This window comes from Acanthochromis polyacanthus, chromosome 17 (genome assembly GCF_021347895.1).
Source record: "Acanthochromis polyacanthus isolate Apoly-LR-REF ecotype Palm Island chromosome 17, KAUST_Apoly_ChrSc, whole genome shotgun sequence".
In the NCBI taxonomy this organism is placed as follows: Eukaryota; Metazoa; Chordata; class Actinopteri; family Pomacentridae; genus Acanthochromis; species Acanthochromis polyacanthus.
The window spans coordinates 31,412,809-31,430,141 of record NC_067129.1 but is presented as its reverse complement, the minus strand read 5'-3'; the positions used below and the strand labels follow the sequence as shown (position 1 = coordinate 31,430,141).

The 17,333-nt window shown below is 42.2% G+C and overlaps 1 protein-coding gene and 1 long non-coding RNA gene across 2 annotated transcripts in view; both read right to left on the bottom strand.

The window, feature by feature from the left end:
• The window catches only part of LOC110959898 (proline-rich protein 7), a 36,414-nt gene extending 35,751 nt beyond the window's left edge, over window positions 1-663 (bottom strand). The window contains exon 1 of the mRNA XM_051937413.1: window positions 579-663. The gene's annotated coding sequence lies outside the window, so the exon portion shown is untranslated. The remainder of the gene's footprint in view (window positions 1-578) is intronic.
• Window positions 664-7,581: 6,918 nt separating this feature from the next.
• LOC127530514 (uncharacterized) lies at window positions 7,582-14,836 on the bottom strand. The gene is made up of 2 exons (XR_007937095.1): window positions 14,705-14,836; window positions 7,582-9,365 (listed from the first exon to the last, which is right to left on the bottom strand). It is a non-coding gene; the product is annotated as an uncharacterized LOC127530514 (long non-coding RNA).
• Between the last annotated feature and the right edge of the window lie 2,497 nt (window positions 14,837-17,333).

Here is a 17,333-nt window from a genome sequence, read left to right as displayed (position 1 = left end):
CATTTATTTGTTTATTTATTTATGTATTTATTTATTTATTTCTCTATGTATTTATTTTTACATTCATTTGTTTTTGATTTGTGAATTTATTTATTTATTTATTTGTCTGTGTATTTATTTATTTTATTTACAGTCTCGACTAAAATAATAAATAAATTGGATTCATCCAAGACACAAATTGAAGCCAAATAATGGATCATTTATTCAAACTTCTCCAGTTTTTCCTGTATTTTCTGTGATTATTATTTTTTTGTTTTTGTTTTTGGTATCCAGAAAAGTCCCTCAAAACAAACTGTTTCTGCGCCTCAAACTCCAAACCGCACTGATTCGGGTTCTCCGTTACGCAACGCCGTTAAACGTCTCTTCTTTAATTTAATCCGTGAATCAAACAACAGGAGGGTTTGTCATTTGGAAAATAAATAAAAACCGCGACATTCCCGGCAATAAATAAGCGTCTGAGCCGCAGCGCAGATGGAAAAACCCTCTGAGGATCAACAATCATCAGTAATGATCGATAAGGATCGATAGGGATCGATAAGTGTCCTTTGATTTCCACAGGTGACCAGAAATCAACTCACCTTTAATTCTTCTGCCGTCTCCCACCAAATGACGCACTCGCTTCCCTTCGTGCCATTTAAGTTTGCTTCTCCAAAAAAAAGAAAAAGAAAAAGAAAAAGATGAGGAATCAAACAGATGAAACACTTTCCAGCTCCGTGTCCTCCAGCGGCTCTGCTCGGGCTTCCTCCCCGCCACAGACGCCTCCTTCCCGGCTCTCTCTCCGCTCTCCTGCCCGCCGGAGCTGCGCGTCGTGTTTTGGCCGCTGACGGTGATTAAAACGCGGATCGTGGGTTCACCTTGGCGGCCTGGCTCCTCCCTCCGGATCTCTCCTCCGGTCCGTCCCTCCGCCTCCTCCGAGCGGCAGAAGGAGCGTTTCGTGACGCTCCGTCCGTCCTTCTGTCTGTCTGTCTGGATGATGGGAATCCAGATCTGGCTGCCGGAGGGGGGCCGCTCCAAGGACGCACGACCTGGCCAATAAAAACCAGACTGTGAAGGACGCAGAGGACAAACCCAGCGAGATATTCAGGATATTCACTAAAAAGTTGCACGTTTATGGATTTAGACTCTGACAAAGAAAAGAACTATGTGCAGTTTTAGGTGGAATAAACCTTTAAAATTATGACAAATCATTAAAAAGCAAATTTTTCGGTAGAATAAGCCCCGAAAACTGTGAGTAGCCGGACAATAAAAAGTATTCTAGGTGGCATAAACCTTTAAAACTATAATTTGTCAGTTAGAAAGTGCCATTAGGATGGAATAAACCTTTAAAACTGTAAGTACCTAGACAGGAAGTATTTTAGGTGGAATGAACCTTTAAATCTAAAAGTACTTGGACAGAAAGTGGTGTTTTAGCTGGAATAAACAATTAAAACCATCATGTGTTCATTAGAAAGTACTATTTGGGAGGAATAAACCTTTAAAGCTGTAAGCACCTGGACAAGAAGTAGTATTTTGGTTGGAATGAACCTTTTAAACCACCACTTGTTACTTAGAAAGTAAAATTTTGGGGGAATCAGCCTTTAAAACCATACCTGCTTGGGCAAAAAGCAGTATTTAGGGTGGAAAAACTTTAAATCTGTAAGTACCTGGATAAAACACAATATTTCAGGTGGAAGAAATCTTCAAAACCACAATTTGTTAGTTACACAGCAACTGTAAGTACCTGACATAAACCTTAAAAGTACAAGTACCTGAACAGGAAGTTGTATTTTGGGTCAAATAAACCTGTGAAATGATGAGTATTCAAACAGGAAGTCGTATTTGCATTGAAATGAACCTTTTAAAGATATCACTTCTTACTTAGGAAGTAAAATTTGGGTGGAATCAACCTTTAAAGCCAAATGTACTTGGGCAAAAAGTAGCACTCAGGGTAGAAAAATTTTTAAATCTGTAAGTACTTGGATAAAATACAGTATTTTAGGTGGAAGAAAGCTTTAAAACAATAATTTATTACACATCACTCTTTGGTGGAATGAACCTTGACAGCTAAACGTACTTGGACAAAAACTGTTGTTTTTGGTGACATATATCTTTAAACTTATACATATTTGGAATAGACCTTTAAAACTAGACTTGGACAGAAAGTAGTATTTAGGGTGGAAGAAACATTTAAAACCATTATTTCTGAATTAGACAGCACTATTTGGTGGTATAAACCTTTAAAACTAAAACTATTCGTACATAAAGTACTTTTTTGGTGAAATACACCTTTAATCCTGTAAGTGCTTGGATTAAACCTTTAAAACTACAAGTACATGAACTGGAAGTAGTATTTTGTCTCAAATTAACCTGTAAAACAATGAGTATTCAGACACAGAATAGTATTTTTGGGTGAAAAAAAACTTTAAATCTACAAATACTCAGTCAAGAAGTAGTACTTAAGTAGTACTTTGGGCTCAATAAACCTTTGAAGTCATAAGGTCCTAATTAAAAAGTACTATTTGGGAGGAATACACCTTTAAGACTACTACTTCTTGTTAAGAAATTGGACAGAAACTAGTATTTTGGGTGAAATAAATCTTTAAAACTACAAGTACTTGGACAGAAAGTAGTATTAAACAAGTTTTTTTTTTAACAGAGTAGCATCACATATACTAACATAATGGACATTTTTGGTCAGAAATACCAGGAAAATGCAGAGATTTCTGTCCAATAATGTAACTACCTAGTGGTGATTTTGCTGTTTTTTTGTCGTCTTTGTCACTGAATATGTCCATAGTAAAGATGCTAGCATGCTAACAGCTAGTAGGTACAGTGTTTTTCAGGTACACAGGGTCAGCGAGGTAAACAAAGTGGAACCCAGCGGTAAATATCTGGAGAATAAAGTCTGTTTTATCTTATACAAGCGACCGTCTGTTTAAATAAAGCTTTATGAACTTACCAGATGTTTTAATGGTTGCTGGATGAGATTCTGTCGCTGTTTCTCTGCATCAGTCGACCTGCAGCTCATTTGACTCTCAAACTTCCTCATTAGACTGAATTCAAATCACGTCCAACAGACTGAGTCTTTAAACCTCGACTTTTGTTGCTTTATTTGATCGTAAATGACAAATATTAACACTTTTCATGCATGCAGTAGAGCTATAACTGTATTTAAGGGAAGTTTCACTGCAGGATCTGGCAAACAAAACATTACAAATCGATATAAAGTTTATTTAAGATTCAAAACCAGCAAAAACAGACTCTTTAAAACCAACATTTTACAGATTATTTCCTGTATTTACGAGACAATATGTCTCTTTAGTCTTTTTTTCTCTTTGTACTTCTTTTCTGTCTCTTTGTAGTTTTTTTCTGTTATTTTCTGTCTTCTTGTCGTTGTTTTATATTTATTTGTAGTTGCTTTGTGTCTTTTGTAGTCAGTTTGTTTCTTGTGTAGTAATTTTCTGACTCTTTGTAGTCTTTGTCTCTTTGCAGCTGTCTTCTTGTAGTCGTTTTGTTGCGATATATAGCCCTTTTCTGTCTCTTGAAGTCATTTTTTGTCTCTTGCAGTTTTTTTCTGTCTCTTTGTAGTCGTTTTTGTCTCATTGTAGTTGTTTACTGTCTCTGTCATCATTGTGTGTCTCTTTTATAGCCATGTTTTGTCTCTTTCTAGTCATTTATCTGTCTCTTTGTAGTCATTTTCTGTCTCTATGTATTTGTTTACTGTCTCTTTTCAGTCCTTTTCTGTCTCTATGTAATTGTTCACTGTCTTTCTTTAGTCCCTTTCTGTCATTTTGTAATTGGGTACTGTCTTTTTGTCATCACTGTATATCTCTTTATAATCATGTTTTGTGTCTTTGTAGTCCCTTTCTGTCACTCTGTAGTCCTTTTCTGTGCCTTTGTAGTTGTTTTGTATCTCCTGTAATTATGTTCTGTAATTTTGTGTCTTTGTCGTAATTGTATGTCTCTTTATAGCCATGCTGTGTCCTATGTAGTCCTTTTCTACCTCTTTATCGTCATGTTATGTCTCTTTGTAGTCTTTTCTGACTCTTTGTAGTCCTTTTCTGATTCTTTGTAGTCTTTTCTGTCTCTTTGTAGTCCTTTTCTGACTCTTTGTAGTCTTTATGTTTTTTAGCAGTTGTTTTCTCTTTCACTGTATTCATTTTGTTGCTATTTGAAGTAATTTTTTTTGTCTCTTTGTGGTAATTTTCTCTCTTCATAGTTGTTTTTTCGTCTCTATAGCAATTTTCTCTCCGACGTCATTTTGTCACTATTTGAAGTAATTTCCTGTCTGTAGTATTTTTCTATCTCTTTATAGTTGTTCACTGACTCTTTGCAATGCTTTAGTCGCTATTTGTAATCATTCTCTGTCCCTTTGGAGTCGTTTTGTCTCTTTACAGTGCTTTTGTCGCTATTTGTAGTCATTGTCTGTCTCTCTGTAGTCCTTTGACGTCTCTTTGTTGTTGTTTTGCCTCTCTGTAGTCTGTTTACATCTCTTTGTAGTTGTTTTGCCTCTCTGTAGTCCGTTTACATCTCTTTGTAGTCATTTTGCTGCTCTTTGTCATTATTGCGTCTCTCGGTTGACATTTTTCTGCTTTTGTTGTCATTTTGTGTTTCTTTGTTGTCATCTTGTGTCTCTGCGGTACTTTGTGGTCATTTTTGTCAATTTATTGTCATTTTGTTGTTACCTTAAGTCATATTGATTTTTTGTCATATTTTTTGTGTTTGTTGTCATTTTCTCTCTCGTAAGTTAATTTGTATCTATAAATAATCATTTTGTGTCTCTGTGTTGTCATTTTACATTTCAGTCTTGACTCTTTTGTCACTTCCATGTCCTTTAATGTCTCTTCCTTGTCATTTTTGTCTCTTTGTATTAACTTTGAGTCTCATAATAGTCATTTTTCTCCCTGTTCTTATCATTTTTCTGTCTTTGTTGTCGATTATTACTTCAGATTGTTGTCTCTCACATGTTTTAAAGTGGATTCAGCTGATTAACTCTCTGATGTCAGAAACGTCGTTCAAGTTTTGCTCCAGTGATTCAGAAAAGGGCACTCGTGTGAAACCGGCCAATCAGAATCTGCTTCAAGAGTCCTCCAATCAGAGCGGCAGTCGTTGCGATGATGATGATGAAGGACAAACACACACTTGACCTCAGATTATCACCTGCTGCCTTCTTCACATTCTTCCTGGAAACAGAATTTGTGAGTTAAACCAGCTGTTGGAGGTTTTCATTCCATCCAGCTGCAGGAAGAAGCAGCTTTTATTGTGAAAGATCAGCTTTTGTTGTGAAGGAGCCTCTAAAAATGGACCCCAGTGTTTGTGGGAACTCCTGTGAAGAAGTTTCCACAGCTGAAGGTTCCACCCACACTGAGTGGATCTCTGTGGGAACAAAGGAGTTTTAACAACCCTCTGACTCATCGGGTCATGTGACACTGGTTTCCTGCTTCCACTTCCTGTCAGGATCAGTCTGAACTATAACACCCTGGGAAACAGGTTTTAACTGGAATTCTGCAACAATTTACTGGAATTTCTTTATTTTTTAGTAAATTACATATAATATTTGGTAAAATCACAGGGAAAAATATTAGCTTGGAAAATCCAAACTGAATCTCCATGTAATCTCCTATCTCCATGTTAGGAGATACAGGAGAGTCAGTTTGGCATTGGGCGAAAGTTTGGTACGACCAATCATAGCACGGGAGGCGGGAGTTATGCTGCGTCATCTTCAGCGGCCTGGATTTCAGCACCGGAGGAGGAGGAGGGGGGCCAAAGCGAATCTTTTTGTGGTCTCTTGGCGTTTTGGATGGCGTTAGTCGTTGCCTCTTTTCACTTGACGTTTCCGACGATGAGGAGGCAGTGGATGGCTCGTTACTTTCGCCTTCTTGCCATTGTTTGTACAGAGGAAAATCCCGTTCCAAACGTGTGAGTAAATTTAAGCAACTTTTACACATACGCACCGACTTGGTTTGGCTCCGATTTAAAGTTATTCCTAACACCGCTAATCGTTCGGAAGGAGTCTTTTGTTGCGTAGCCTTTTCAAAAATAAGTGTTGTACTTGAGAGTACCCCATGTATTCGCAGATTTTTGTGACAAAACGGCAGTAATCATTCACCGCGACGCTTTCTCTGCTGCATGCCATTGTTGTTTGGACTACATGGACTTCAAGGTCGATTTGTTTGTGCGTCACATCCGTGTTACGCTGATTGGTTCTTTCTCGTTCAAGCTGCATTTGTTAGCCCCTCCTTTTTGAAATCGTCTCCTATCATCACAATGCTAGACTGCCTTTATTTGTATTTATATTAATATATAAATAAAGTCTGTCTGGATTTTCCAGGCAAGAAAAATATGTGTTTATTAAATGTGAGGAAAAAGGCATAACCTGTAGAATTCTGCATTTTATGCCGTTTTAAATCACCAATAATTTTCTTGTTCACCTGTGAACTATTGGATAATGTTCAATAATTTAAAAAACTGTTATTCTACAGATTTTCCCCATTTTGTTGAACAGATATTTAGTAAAAGTCACACAAAGAAATAGATATTTACACATGAACTGTAATTTAAAATAAATGAACAGAAAACTGCTAAACTGTAAAAAAAACATGAATAAATAATAAAGATCAATAAGAATAACAATAAATTTAAAAAAAATAGAAAAAGAAAGAAAAATAGGCCAAATTACAGTTTTATTGTATTTGAATCAGCTTGAAATAGTTCATATATTTGCTGTTATTTAAAAACAAAATTATGTATATTGAAGGACTATGAGGATTGAAAAACTTTTCTTTTACAGATTTTCCTTCATTTTGTTAACTTACAGATAATATTTAATAAAATCCCCAAATAAAATAAAATGGATTTACATATTAAAAGTAGAATATGATCCAAAACTGTAAATTTATGTATTTTTGCCATTTAAATTAAAAAAAACTTATATTTTGTGTCATTGAAAAGTATAATATATTTTAGAGGAAAAGTCGATCTCTTGGAGCCACACGTGTAGAAAAGTCAGTTCCGGTAAAAATTAAATCATCTCTGACTGATGGAAGCAGTCTGACTGTTATTTCTCCTCCTTGGGTCTGTTCTTTCTTCTCCTTGGGTCTGTTCTTTCTCCTCCTTGGGTCTGTTCTTTCTCCTCCTTGGGTCTGTTCTTTCTTCTCCTTGGGTCTCTTCTTTCTTCTCCTTGGGTCTCTTCTTTCTTGTTCTTGGGTCTGTTTTTTCTTCTTGGGTCTGTTTCTTCTTCAGTCAGCTTGTTTTCTTATTGGGGTGGTGTCTTCTTGGGGCTGTTTCTTCTTCTTCTGTCCGTTTCTTCTACTTGGGTCTGTTTTTTTTTTTTTGTATTCTTAGTTCGGTCTCTTCTTCTTGGGTCTGTTTTTTCTTCTTGGGTCTGTTTCTTCTTGTTCTTCTACTTAGGTCTGTTTTTCCTTCTTTGGTCTGTTTCTTCTCCTTTGGTCTGTTTCTTCTCCTTTGGTCTGTTTCTTCTCCTTTGGTCTGTTCTTCTCCTTGGGTCTGTTTCTTCTTCTTGGGTCTGTTTCTTCTTGGGTCTGTGTCTTCTTGGGTCTTTTTTTTCTCCTCGGGTCTGTTTCTTTTCCTTGGGTCTGTTTGTTTTTCTTCATGGGTCTGTTTCTTCTTCTGTGGTGGAGGTTGTTTTTGGGAGAGGGAAGAAGGGTGTCTTGATACTCAAACCTGAGTTTTTTTTCCTGCTTTACTTTTGAGGCCATTGTAAGGTCCTACTGTTTAATTTTGTGTAGTTAGTGTAGTGTTAGAAGCTCGTTTAATACTGATCGCTGGTGGAGTTTCCTCCGCCACTCGGCAGGAATGGCGTCCTCACGTCAATGTCGCTGAGACACGGGGTGAGGCTGCTGCCTCCGCCCTCGTCCACGGTGGAGCAGGCACTACTAGCGGTGGGAGAGCAGGTAGGCCACGGAAACATCTCCTATGCCTCCCGTATGAATAAAGGATTGGTGGTGTTTTTCAACAATGAGAGGTATGTGACGACCCTTATCGAGAGTGGTTTAACTTTGGATGATGAGTTTATCACGGTTTCACCGTTGGCGGTGCCGTCTACACGGATTACCGTGTCAGGTGTGCCGCCCTTCATCCCGAATGAGGCGCTTGAGAGTGAGCTCAGACAGTTCGGTCAGTTTGCTAGTGGCTTCCATCCTGTCAGCTGAGGTTGTAAAGACGCAAAACTGAACTGTTTGCACAGCAAGCGTTCTACAGAAAAAGGTAGGGAAGGATCTACTGTGTGAAAAAATGCGATTTAGGCTAAGAAAGCGTGTAACAGCAGTGAAGAAGGCTGCATTAGATGGAAAGAATAAGAAGCAACTGATCTCTTCTAACAAGAAAGAATGATTGTCTCATTGGGTGCTTCCTGTCTGCTGTTTTTATTCTAGCTGTTTTTGTTCTCTGTCCACCTTTCTGTGCTATACAAACTCTAAGGGTGGCTTCGTTAAACATGAATGGGGGGAGAAGTGCACAGAGAAGAGCTCTTGTAGTGGAGGTTATTAAACAGAAATGGCTAAATAGAATTTTCCTACAAGAAACGCATAGTGACCCTTCCAATGAAGTAGAGTGGGGATTATGATGGGAGGGACAACTTAAATCTAGTCATGGCTGCGGGGAGGAAGGCCATCTGATTCGGGCTGTCCGAACTTAGCCGGGCCTTTCTCTCCTAACTACCGCCCCCCTGCTCTCCTCCCCGTACGAGCCGGCGGAGCGCCCCGCATCACCGACACTCCACCGGCGCGGAGCGGGGACGGGCCTTTCTCTCCCCGCGGCTGCGGGCCCGAAGGCAGGCAACAGGGCCAGGGAGGGGACGCAGAGGTGGGTAGAGGTGAGGAGATGGAGGAAGGTGAGCTGAGAGACACAGGTGAGGTTGTGGATAGAGCTGGTGAGAAGGAGGCAGCTGAGATGGTAGAAGATGGAGAGGAGGTGGAGCAGCTGGAGGCAGGAGGTGAAGGTGAAGCACTGGGTGAGCTGTGTGAGAGGATTGGTGATGGGACTACTGGTGTGTGTGAGCCTGTGTGCAAGCAGCCTAGTGGCGTGTGTGAGCAGCCTGATAGTGAGTGTGTGCAGCCTGGCGGTGTGTGTGTGCCAGCTGAGGGTGTGCGTGCGCAGCCTGCTAGTGTCAATGTGCAAGCTGACGGTGTGTGTGCAGGACCCTCAGGTTGGACGCCTGGGGCCCTCCTGAGGAGCATAAAACATAAAAGTGTAGCTCGGGAGGAGGGAGAGGCAAAGGCGGTGCGGCTAGAGGAGGGAGATGCGGCTGCTGAGGCGGACAGTAGTGACTGTGAGTCCCATCTGTCGGACAGCAGTGAGCTCTCTCTCTCTCACAGGGCCAAATGCCACGGCATCAGTTGTACTCGAGTCAAATGGTGAGGGCCTTCCTGCAGAAGACAAAAGGGTTTAAGAATCTAAAAATTGAAAATCATTTTCCTGACCCTATGACCTTTTTACTGTCAGCGAAACACTTGGTTAAACACCGTGAGTCATCAGAGTTGACAGATCGTGAGATCTTCAGATTGAAGAAACACGTTAAAAGTCCGCAAACAACTCCACATATGAATACGATGATGCACTTTTTATACAGCATTTTTTTATCCTTTGGTTTTGTTTTTATCCCACATTATCCAACATGGGCAGTTTTAAAGTAGGAACACTGAATGTTAACGGAGCAAGGGAGGCAAGAAAGAGAGCACTGGTGATGGACACAGCACGATCTAAACGTATTGACGTGATGTTTTTACAGGAGGTTCACAGCGACCAGGGGAACGAGGGGGACTGGGAAAGGGAATGGGAGGGTCAGGTGTTTTTAAGCCACAACACCACACTGAGTGGGGGGGTGGGGCTCCTTTTCTCTAGGAGCTTCACTCCCTCCTCTGTGGAGGTGGAGGAGGTGGTGAGAGGGAGGTGCCTACTGGTCCGAGCAAAATTTGATCGTTTTAACCCTGGTTTTTATTAATATTTATGCCCCTAACGGTGGAACAGAGAGGAAGAGCTTCTTCACTCAGGTGAGCTCGTCGCTCAATAGCTGCAGCGGGGAGGAGTTTTTAATTCTGGGAGGAGATTTTAATTGTACTGTTAATGAGCTTTTAGATCGCAATCATGCAGAGCCACATCCAGTTTCCCAGCACACTCTGAGGCGGCTGGTCCACTCCCATGGCCTGGTGGATGTGTGGAGGATGCACACAGACTGCCGTCAGTACACCTGGTCCCACCTTAGAGATGGCGGCATCACTTTAGCTAGGCTCGATAGGTTTTATTGTTTTAAACATCTCTTTAATATGGTTAAAGACTGTAGAATTGTGCCAGTGGATTACACGGATCATGCTTTGGTTTTATGTGATGTTTTTTTTAAAGATATGTGTCCAAAGAGCGCCTACTGGCATTTCAATTCAGCTTTGGTTTTAGATAAAGGGTTTAAGGAGGTTTTGAGGTTTAATTGGTCTGGTTTTAAAGAAACAAAAGGTGATTTTAGTAGTCTTAGGCAGTGGTGGGATTATGGTAAAGTGCAAATAAAGCTTCTGTGTCAGCAGTACACTCTCAATGTCACTCAGCACATGAGTAGATCAGCCAAAGACCTGGAGAGTGAGATAGTGGAGTTGGAAGCACTTAGCTATTCCACAGGAAACGAGGCCACATTGAGGTCCTCAACACCAAAAAGATGGCGTTGGCCAACCTGCTGGACTCCAAAGTACAGGGTGCGTTGGTTCGGTCCCGGGTCCAGAACATCACAGAGATGGATGCTCCCTCTGGCTTTTTCTTCGGTCTGGAGAAGAAGCGGGGACGGGGGGAAAATAATCCACACACTTCTTTCTGACACAGGGCATAAACTAACGGACCCAGGCCAGATCAGGAACAGAGCAGTTAGTTTTTACTCGGCTCTCGACTCATCCGAGTATGAGGAGGACCAGGCGCTGGAGAGGATTTTGTGCTCAACTGCCCCCAGGTGTCAGAGGAGACTAATGCCCAGCTGGGCCAAGCGCTGCGGCTGGAAGAGCTGGCAGCTGCCCTGCGGGCATGCAGAGAGGCAGAGCCCTGGGGTGGATGGGTTGACACCAGAGTTTTACAAAGAGTACTGGGACATCCTGGGCTGTGACCTTCTCCAAGTGCTGAACGAGAGTCTGGCCTGTGGTTCCCTTCCTCTCTCCTGCCGCAGGGCAGTGGTGACCCTTTTGCCAAAAAAGGGAAATTTGCAGGAGATTAAAAACTGGCGCCCTGTGTCGTTGTTGTGTGTGGATATAAGATCCTGTCCAAAGCTTTGGCCTCCAGACTGAGGTCAGCCATGGAGCAGGTCATCCACCGGGACCAGACCTACTGTGTGCCCGGCAGGTCTATGGTGGATAATATCTACCTAATTCTGGATGTTTTGGAGCTCTCTAGCTCATTGGAGTTACCGTATTTTCACGACCAAAAGGCGCACTGTACCAAAAGGCGCAGTCTCAGTTATGTGTGCCATGACTGTATTTAAACACACACATAAGGCGCACCTGATTATATGGCGAGGGTTTTATATACAATCCCACACTTCCCCCTTTAACGTTCTCATGGTGTCCTCTACTACGTCGGCCTTACAACAACAACACACACACAAGCATACAAGTGTGCGTATTTAAAAATAGAGCTGGAGCAAAACTGAGTTTGGTTGTGCTTTAAGTATTGATTACAAAGTACTCAATTTTTTTTTAATCATCAATAGGCGCTGGCATGGTAAAACACAGATAAAACAAGCACACAAGTGTGCATATTTAAAAATAGAGCGGGAGCAAAACTGAGTTTGGGTATTCACATTTTTTTTTACCGGTAATCGTCATCAATCAAACCCATGGAAGTCCTCATCCTCTGTTTCTGAATTGAACCGCTGCGCTAAACCTCCATCAAACATGCCAGGTTCACTTTCTTCACTGTCAGAGTCACTTTCTGTGCCGTGCGGCTCCTCGGAAATGATGCCGGCTTTTGCGAAAGCTCGAACAACAGTGCCAGCAGACACGTTAGCCCAAGCATCTACAATCTATTCGCAAATTGTGGCGTAACTCGCCCGGCGCTGCCTTCCACTCTGAGTGAAACTGTGGTCTCCATCGGTCATCCATCGCTCCCACGCCGCTCGCAGCCTTACTTTGAACGGCCGGTTCACACCGATGTCCAGCGGTTGGAGTTCCTTTGTCAGGCCTCCCGGAATGACAGCAAGCTCAGAGTTCATTTGCTTCACTTGTTTTTTCACATCGGCTGTGAGATGGGCACGCATAGAGTCACAGATCAACAGCGATGGTGATGCGTGGAAAAAACCACCTGGTTTATGTCCGTCTTACAACAACAACACACAGGACGCACTGCACCATAGGCGCGCCGCACAATTTGAAGAAAATCTAAGACTTTTATGTGCGCCTTATAGTCGTGAAAATACGGTAGATATTGGACTCATTTCGTTAGACCAGGAAAAGGCGTTTGACCGAGTTGAACACAACTTCCTCTGGAGGGTGATGGAGAGGTTTGGGTTTCAGCTCTGGTTTCATCGCCATGATCCGTGTGCTGTACAGAGACATTGAGAGTCTACTTAAGATAAACGGCAGTCTGTGTGCTCCATTCAGGGTGCATAGGGGCGTCCGGCAGGGCTGCTCGTTGTCTGGGATGCTCTATGCACTCTCCCTGGAACCCCTCCTCTTAAAGATACGAAATAGTATTAATGGTTTGGTTTTACCTGGTTTTAGCAGTAATATTGTTTTATCTGCTTATGCTGACGACATTGTTGTTGTTGTAAAGAATCAAAATGAAGTCAGTATTTTAACGGTTTTAACTGAAAGATACAGGGCCCTGTCTGCTGCCAAAGTGAACTGGGGGAAAAGTGAGGCAGTCGCCGTAGGGAGGTGGTCGGGCGGCCTCCCAACCCTCCCTCAGAATCTTGCATGGAAGAGAGGAGGGTTAAAATATCTGGGGGTGCATATTGGAAGCAAGGCACTGAACAGAAAAACTGGAGGGGGTGGAGGAGAAGATCACAGGAAAAATAGAGAAGTGGAGGTGGCTGCTGCCCCAAATGTTCTATAGAGGCAGGGTCCTGGTTTAAATAACTTGTGTGCGTCGCTCCTGTGGCATCGGTTGGCGTGTTTGGACCCCCCCAGTCAGCTCCTAATGAAACTTCAGGAAAAAATAGTGAATTTCTTCTGGGGGGTCGACACTGGGTGCCACAGGGGCTGTTGTTTTTACCGCGGGAGGAGGGGGTCAGGGCCTCATCCACCTGGCCAGCAGGACAGCAGCTTTCAGGCTGCTGTTCCTCCAAAGATACTTAGCTGGTCCAGCAGACCTGGTGTGGAGAGGCGTGGCCAGCTGTATCCTCAGAGAGTGAGTAATCTGGGACTGGATGTTGCTCTGTTTTTTACTGATTTTAAATTTTTAAAGTTAACTGGGGTTCCTCCTTTTTATCAGAGCGTTTTAAAAGTGTGGGCGTTGTTTACAAGTAACCGGGAAGAAGTTGTCTCTTCCTCTCTGTTTTGGCTGTTAAAAGAGCCTCTGGTCCATGGGGCCAGACTGGACATCTCCTGTGCAGCCACGCCTGGGCTGACGGCGGCTCTGCTGCGCACCGGAACTGTTGTCCTGCAGCACCTGGTCCAGGCTGCAGGACCAGCGCTGACGGACTCTGAAGCTGTGGGACGTCTGCTGGGCCTCCAGTCCCCAAAGGACAGCAACCAAGCTGCTGCTGCTGTGGAGGAAGAGGTTGACCCCGACAGAACAGAGGCTCCTCGGGAGTTTAGCAGGGGGAGAGAGCCGGACCGACTGACCCCGCCCCTGGATAGAGCTCAGGCCCCCTGTGGAGAGAGGGACTGCTTTCAGACTGCACTCGGCCCACAGGAAAGACCTTTACAAGACCAGCGTGAGAGTACTCAACGGAAAGACGTTGGAGGGCAGGGCCCCGTGTGTATGGACCGAGAGGCTGGGAGAGACACAGCCTAACTGGAGGGTGCTGTATAAGCCCCCCTGAAAAAAGGACTGGGATTTACAATGGCGAATCCTCCATGGGGCCATTTGCATCAAATGCTTTTATGTCGGTGATTGATCCTGCTGTGTCCAGCCAGTGCCCTTCTGCAGCGGCAGGGAGACCACCTTCCACATTTTTAGTGAATGTGGAAGGTTGGTGGGTTTCTTTGCTCTGTTGACTCATGTTTTTAAACTTTTTAACCAGGTTTTTACAATTACTGCTTTTATTTATGTGTGTGGGTTATAAGAAGGAAAGTAAGAACATGTGGCAGCTGGCTGAATTTTATTATTGGGGAAGCGAAGATGGCATTTACATCTCCCGAAGAAACAAACTGGAAGCGCAGTCTGGAACAGATGCAGCCTCAGTGTGGCGTTGCAATGTCCGCAGCGCGCTGAGGCTGGGAATATGCATTTTATGCGATGATGGGAGACCTTGGCCAGATTCACAGACATTTGGTGTCATAAAAAGTATACTGTGTACTGTCAGTAGTGGGGACCTCGCCTTAAAGTGACGTGCTTAGGGACTGAATGTTGTATATTGTCAGATGTTTGTGTGATGCAGCTACACGTGTGCTTATTTTGGATTTTTTTAAATGGTTTTTACTCTTTGTTTTTTTGGTTTGAAGTACATGTGTGTTTTTTGTGGCCAGTAATTTTATTATCATTTGGTTATGTGTTGTGGGTTTTTTCTTGTTTGGAGTTTGATTATTGATTAATAAAGTTTGTTGTAAAATCAAAAAAAAAAAAAATCTTCTACATCTGTTTCTTCTTCTTATGTCTGTTACTTTCTTCTTCTTGGGTCTGTGGTTTCTTCTTCTTGGGTCTGTTTCGTCTTCGTACATCTGTTTCTTCTTCTTGGGCCTATTTTATTCTTCTTGAGTCTGTTTCTCGTTCTTGAGTCTGTTTCTTCTTCTTGGGTCTGTTTTTCTTCTTGGGGTCTGTTCTTCTTCTTTGGTCTGTTTTTTCTCCTTGGCTCTGTTTGTTCTTCTTCCTGGGTCTGTTCATCTCTTGGTTTTTCTTCTTCTTGGGTCTGTTCTTCTTCTTGGGTTGTTTCTTCTTCTTGGGCCTGTTTCATCTTCTTGGTTTTTTCTTCTTGGGTCTGTTTTCTTCTCTTGGGTCTGTTTCTTCTTCTTGGGTCCGTTTTGTCTTTGTACATCTGTTTCTTCTTCTTACATCTGTTTCTTCTTCTGGGGTCTGCTTCGTCTTCTTGGATATGTTTTTTCTCCTTGGGTGTGTTTTTTCTTCTTGGGTCTGTTCTTCTTCTTGGGTCTGTTTCTTCTTCTTTGGTCTGTTTCTTCTTTTCTTGGGTCTCTTTTCTCTTCTGGGTCTGTCTCTGTCTACTTCTTGGGTCGGTCTCTTTCTTCTTCTTGGGTCTGTTACTTTCTTCTTCTTGGTCTGTTTCTTCTTCTTGGGTCTGTTTCTTCTTCTTGGGTCTGTTTCTTCTTCTTGGGTCTGTTTCATCTTCTTACATCTGTTCTTCTACATTCTTCTTCTTGGGTCTGTTTCTTCTTGGGTCTGTTTCTTCTTCTTGGGCTGTTCTCTTGGGTCTGTTCTTCTTGGGTCTGTTTCTTCTTCTTGGGTCTCTTTCTTCTTTCTTGGGTCTCTTCTTCTTCTTGTCTGTCTCTTCTACTTCTTGGGTCTGTCACTTTCTTCTTCTTGGGTCTGTTTCTTCTTCTTGGGTCTGTTTCTTCTTCTTGGTCTGTTTCATCTTCTTACATCTGTTTCTTTTTCTTGGGTCTGTTTCTTTCCTGGGTCTTTTCTTCTTCTTGGGTCTTTCTTCTTTCTTGGGTCTCTTTCTTCTTCTTGGGTCTGTCTCTTTCTACTTCTTGGGTCTGTCACTTCTTCTCTGGGTCTGTTTCTTCTTCTTGGGTCTGTTTCATCTTCTTACATCTGTTCTTTCTTGGGTCTGTTTCTTTTTCTTGGTCTGTTTCTTCTTGGGTCTGTCTTCTTTCTTGGGTCTGTTTCTTCTTTTCTTCTTGAGTCTGTTTCTTCTTCTTGGGTCTGTTTCATCTTCTTACATCTGTTTCTTCTTGGGTCTGTTTCTTCTTCTTGGGTCTTCTTCTTCTTCTTGCATCTGTTTTTCTCCTTGGCTCTGTTTGTTCTTCTTCCTGGGTTTCTTCTTCTTCTTGGGTCTGTTTCTTTCTTCTTCTTGGGTCTGTTTCTTCTTCTTTGGTCTTTCTTCTTTTCTTGGTCTCTTTCTTCTTTTCTTGGGTCTGTTTCTTCTTCTTGGGTGTGTTTCTTCTTCTTGGGTCTGTTTCTTTCTACTTCTTGGGTCTGTACTTTCTTCTTCTTGGGTCTGTTTCTTTTTCTTTTGAGTCTGTTTCTTCTTCTTGGTCTGTTTCGTCTTTTCATCTTTCTTCCTGGGTCTGTTTCTCTTCTTGGGTCTGTCTCTTTCTACTTCTTGGGTCTGTCACTTTCTTTCTTGGTCTGTTTCTTCTTCTTGGGTCTGTTTCATCTTCTTACATCTTTTCTTCTGGGTCTGTTCTTCTTCTTGGGTCTGTTTCTTCTTCTTCTTGCATCTGTTTTTTCTCCTTGGCTCTGTTTGTTCTTCTTCCTGGGTTTGTTTCTTCTCTTGGGTCTGTTTCTTTCTTCTTCTTGGGTCTTTCTTTCTTTGGTCTGTTTCTTCTTTCTTGGGTCTCTTTCTTCTTTTCTTGGGTCTGTTTCTTCTTCTTGGGTGTGTTTCTTCTTCTTGGGTCTGTTACTTTCTTCTTCTTGGGTCTGTTTCTTTTTCTTCTTGAGTCCGTTTCTTCTTCTTGGTCTGTTTCGTCTTCTTACATCTGTTTCTTCTTCGTGGGTCTGTTTCTTCTTCTTGGGGTTTCTTCTTCTTGGGTCTGTTTCTTTCTACTTCTGGGTCTTACTTTCTTCTTCTTGGGTCTGTTACTTTCTTCTTCTTGGGTCTGTTTCTTTCTTCTTCTTGGTCTGTTTCTTTCTCTTCTTGGGTCTGTTTTCTTCTTCTTCTTGGGTCTGTTTCTTCTTCTTGGGTCTGTTCTTCTTCTTTGGTCTGTTCTTCTTTTCTTGGGTCTCTTTCTTCTTTTCTTGGTCTGTTTCTTCTTCTTGGGTGTGTTTCTTCTTCTTGGGTCTGTTTCTTTCTACTTCTTGGGTCTGTTACTTTCTTCTTCTTGGGTCTGTTTCTTTTTTCTTCTTGAGTCTGTTTCTTCTTCTTGGGTCTGTTTCATCTTCTTACATCTGTTTCTTCTTCCTGGGTCTGTTTCTTCTTCTTGGGTCTGTCTCTTTCTACTTCTTGGGTCTGTCACTTTCTTCTTCTTGGGTCTGTTTCTTCTTCTTGGGTCTGTTTCATCTTCTTGGGTCTGTTTCTTTCTTCTTCTTGCAATCTGTTTTTTTCTCCTTGGCTCTGTTTGTTCTTCTTCCTGGGTTTGTTTCTTCTT